Source organism: Magnolia sinica, chromosome 4 (genome assembly GCF_029962835.1).
Source record: "Magnolia sinica isolate HGM2019 chromosome 4, MsV1, whole genome shotgun sequence".
NCBI lineage: Eukaryota > Viridiplantae > Streptophyta > Magnoliopsida > Magnoliales > Magnoliaceae > Magnolia > Magnolia sinica.
This window is the reverse complement of record NC_080576.1, coordinates 10006282-10011534: the sequence shown is the minus strand read 5'-3', so window position 1 is coordinate 10011534 and position 5253 is coordinate 10006282.

The window sequence follows — 5253 nt, the reverse complement described above, 5'->3', positions numbered from 1 at the left end:
CCGATCACTTTTTGGCCCCACTGGAAGCTCCACCAACTCTCATGTGTGATTTTTGTACAACGAGTTCATCTCATCATTCATAGCCGCCTTCCACTTTTCTGCATCAGGCTCACTGAGAGCCTCTTGAATAGTAGACTTGTAATGACCCGGGAAATTTCATGCCAAGACCCGAGTACTACCTTTATTTTCCTTAGAAGTTATTTGTGGGGTAATTAGTGCTAAACTTGATTGCCTGTGAAATTTGCATCAATCACTTTAAATTTGATCTGCATGACTCAAAACCTGTAGAATAGTTAGCGCTATGTTACTCTGAAATCTGGGATTCATCACTAAGTCCAGTTGCTATTGAGAATTTTTGGAAGTTCTGGATCGGACCTGGACCGCGCGTCGAAAGTCCGATAGCGATGATTTTAGGCTGTGTTGGTCACCATGTTGGACTTGGCCATCATCTCGAAAATCAAGTCCAGATGATGCTCTGGGTCGATTTGATTGAGTCCGGAGTGAAGAGTGTAAGAACGGTGAGAAATTAATGTGATTTTATGAAATTTGAGTCGTGTCGCTTGCGCGATGATTTTAAGCAATCTGACCGTTGGATTCTGACCTAATTTCACCATCTGATCAGGAAAGTTGGCCCAAGCATGTCATTGTGCTTGTGGACCTAATCGAGTTTCGGTGATCGTTGAATTGAGTGTGGTCCGCCACGTCTGATCTGAAGATCCGATCGGTACGAAAACTCAGCCTGACCTAGATCCATGGTCAGTGAGCTTAAGTCCGACCTTTCGTGGAAAAAGGCCCACCAGAAGTATTCCGTTGGATCGAGAGAGGCCGGTTTTGGTTATAACCTAAGTATACCTTGGCCCTGGGGCTATTTTCATCAATGTTAAGCCTATATATAGACCTTAAAACCCTAGCTCTCTTTTCCATACGAATTTCCTAACCCTAGCTAAGAAAGAGAGGGGAAAAGAGAGAGAAAGTGAGAGAGAAAGTTGGTGAATCATCTTAGATTCTTTCCTTTCTTCTTTATCCTTAAACCTTCACTTTGGAATCGTTATTCCGGCGATTCTGAGTCCATCCTTGGGTAAGTTAACCTAACCCTAATCTGTTTTAGAGCTTAGAATGGTTTATGTGTGTTGTAGCTCATTTCTATTCTTGCCTTAGGTTATCCTGTCGCCGTTGACGAAGACATATCGTCTGAAATCAGTTCGGTGTTCTTTTCTGGTTTAAGGTGCGGACTTTAATTGTATAGGTTATGGTTTTCAAGGCTTTCAATGTCAGCTAATGGTTTATTCTTGCTATGGATGAGATTTCACATGCCAAACGTTATGTTTATTTTGCGTTCTTGATATGCATGTGCTATATTGAAATTTGTGTATTCTATGTATATGTATAAAGTACCGTATGCGTATAAAATATGAATATGTGATTGCCATGATTATTTGTCGTGTATTTGTGCTAGATGTATGTGTGACAACTCCTTGGCAAAAGGAATTTTCCAAATGCGTGTATTTCAACATACGTCATGTATGTTGAACTATGTACTCTAAGTGTTTGTAGAAATGTCTGAATGATCTGGTTTGTAATATATCAACCTAGTATGGGCGTTGAGAAGTGATTCTCAACTCTCCTTGTTCACTCCCCAAGTATAGGGTTGTGATGTAGTAATAAACTCGGTAAGGCCGAGGTCGAATCCACAGGAACTGAAACTTGTACGTTTCCTGAAACTAAATAGAACTAGAACTAGCCTAAGATGCAATCTAAATCAAATATAAATTGATGAATAATGGTGAGAGATTAATGTAAAAACTTAAGGAATTCAGATGAAAGAAACTAGGGATTCAGAGGATCCACTTGTAGGGATCAGGGAGATCTTTTGCCTGCATCAAGAATCACGGAAATCAAACTGAACCTACTTGATCTAGTCTTCACAAGATGAAAGGAATATGAATCAGAATGGATTCTATCATCAAACCATGCCCAGGAGACAGAGCAAACAACAGAATTAAACCAATTACCAACCAATCAGATGATTGTGAAGGTTAGGAAGGATACCGCCATCCAGCCATGCCCAGGAGACGATGGCGAACAACAGGGCTTTCTGACGTCACAATCAAAATACGGAAAAGGAAATATTCAAAGCCATTGCAAACCCATTGTAATGTCAGTCACAACAGGCCATTAAAGACTACAAATATTCTCATAATAAAATTAAATCAAAATTCAATTCAGTCTAAATAAAAGGCATAATAACAGTCTCCCATCACGCTACAGGCTTCACCTTTTAGCCCTAGCTAAGAGGTTCAGCCAGACATGAATGGCTTGAACTCAAAGCAAATAAAAAGAAAAAGAAAAGGAAAAATAAAAGAAAATAAGAAAAAAAAACTTATTATCTTTTCTCTCTCTCTCTCTCTCTCGTTTTCAGCCCCCTGTTCCAGCCAAAGCCTCCAGCCACGTCCAGCTTTCAGCTTCCTTCAAATCCTGCAACCGTCCAAGCCCCACTCCTTTTGCTCACCTCCTTTTTCACAGCAGCCCTGAAAATCCCTTTTAAAGACAAAAAAACTCCTCACGGAACTGCTGTGGAGTCCTGAAAGGATTAGGTTGCGGAAGCTGGAGACTCCATGCACGTCCTCCGCTGCGAGATACCTCACGCAGTCAGGAGTTCGGTGTCTCTACTCTTCTTCTTCTTTGCTTTCTTTCCAAAAGGACAGCGTCCTCTAAGGGTGTTTTGACAGAACTACATGATGAACGGTTCAGATCAGCCGTCCGATCCCCCCCACGAGCGCACAACTCGCCGCGAAAGCCGGACGGCGTCCGGTTGCGAAACAGAGTGCGTTACGCACGTACGCTGTTTGATGGTGGGGTCCACAGTAAGCTTCAAATGATCAATCCAAGCCATCCACCGGATTTATCTCGATTTTTCGGTCAGAATGGGCTAGTTTTTGTCGAGTTTTGGTGTGGTCCACCTATGTTTCTCTTCCACCGTCTATCGTCCGTTTTAATGATAAAAAATGGATTTCCGGAGTCTTTTTAAATTTTATCCACCTAGGCCTGAGTGAGATTGGCGGTGTGAGTCTCATGAACGGCTCGGATCCTTCGAATAACTTCTGTGTAGGGCTCACTAACGAAAAATGGACGGACAGCGTAAAGACGCTGTCCGTTCTTTCGCAGAAGAGAGAGGGAGATGGGTCGCAGTCGAGTTTGACCAGACCGGCTGGTCCTGTGCAGTTCACGTGCTTGTACACTATACGCACGTCCAACTCGTTTGGAGTCCATGATGATGGATCCCGGAAATCCGCTCCGTTCATCCGTTTTGTCTCCTCAGATAATGGGTTGAGACCAAATTTTAGGCATATCCAGATCTCAGGTGGGCCCAAAATCAATGGTTTATGGGCTGCTCTGAGCGTTGGGCCACTTGCAGAGGGATCCAATGGCTAAAATTTGACGTGTATGGTTATTTTTTGGTCATCAGGCCATGTATGAAGTTTCGAACTGATCAGATGGTGGGAACCCTATGATCTTGCATTCTGGACACTTTTCAGGCCACTTGAGCTTCAATTCCTCGATTTTCTTGGATCCCTGACGTACAAATCTGTCGATCTTGGTCTCCTAGGGTCCGTCGCTTGCCTTGGTGACTTCAGACTGTTAAATCCATGCTTTTAGTACCCTTTTCCAGTCCAAGCTCGTGAATACGCCCTGCATCACAAATATGATTAAATCAGGCCGTTAAACAATACTATGTTTGAAAATCCAGGCAATAACAGGGTCTGATATGCAATATTTGACCCTCAACACTCCTATTAGTGTGTATGATTTCCTTCATGTAAGTTACATTCCTTGTTGTTTAATTTCAACTATTACTTATGTGAAAATTCATGTTAAGTTGATATTCTTCATATGCTTACATACCACATGATTTGAGTTGTTATTCCATTACTATTCTAAATTGTCGATATGAACATCTGTTGTAGTGGAATGTGTTTGGGACTATGAATAGTCAAGGAAATCAGTAATCGGCCTTGAGATTGTGGCTGAGGCTACTTTCGCCACAAAGGACGTATTTTGACGAACTCGAGTCGTATTAGAGTTGTCGGCAATGGTTTGGCCACACGGAGTGTTTGCGCACAATATGTCGTTCGACCCAACGTGCGCTCGTGCTAGTCGAGTTCGTCAAGTAACCCGATTGTCCGATGTATGTTCACCATATATGGACGCTATTGCTTGAATCTAGGGTACCAAACTTACCAACGACATCCTATTAACCGTTGTACCTTGATCCGCTAAGACTCATGAGCCGGACATGGTGGTATGGGACACCGTGGTTGAGCTATCGGCTTACGCTGGGGTGACCAGCCTCCCCGTAGTGACCAATGAGCAACCGAACTCGTGAACCGATTATGGTGGTATGGGACACTATATTCGTGTTGTCGGCCTACATTGATTGGTGACGAGCCCTTTGTAGTGACCTCGAGCATACCTGGATACCGCATTGAGGTGACGAGCCTTATTGTAGTAACGAAGATATGATAGGCGTGCATTGATTGGTGACGAGCCCTTTGCAACGACCTAAAACCATATGATCGTATGAGATTGTCTAGGACTGACGACCCTAGAATGGATCACTGTTTGGATGGTGATATGAGGAAGGTACCTTAGCTTCCCAATCCTGCTGTATGAAAAGGACTAATAACAACTTGGTAATCATGTTCATGCACCGCATTTGCATGTATCTGGAAGAGGTGGTGCACTTTGAGGCGATGTCATGCGTAACGTAAGATGAAGACGCTGAGGGTGTATGCGTGAGGACACGTATCATTCTACATACATCCTTGCATTAACAAGAGTACTTAGGACATGTTTGATTATTCTGCTTTATCATTACTGCTTGACTGAATTGATAACATGTTAACCTTTGCTTTATTGTTCCACTGAGTTGATCACTCACTCCCACGTTCTGGGGCGGTGTTTAAACACCCACCAGACTCTGTCTTAGTTGCAGATATTGATGCGACTTCTGAGGCAGAGTCAGAGTTCGATGATGATGAGGCTGCATTTTCTTTCATACAGTTTTCAGGCGGGTTCTAGTAAGCCTTGTTCTAATGCGTGGGATTCCGGGATTTCTTTTTAGGAATAGATGATGTAATTTGATACTTGTAATTTTGATAGTAACACTTGTAAGTATGACCTGGTATGTATATGTATTTCAGGGATTTGCACATGTACACACATAATTCTTTAAGTCTTCCGCTTGCGTTCTTC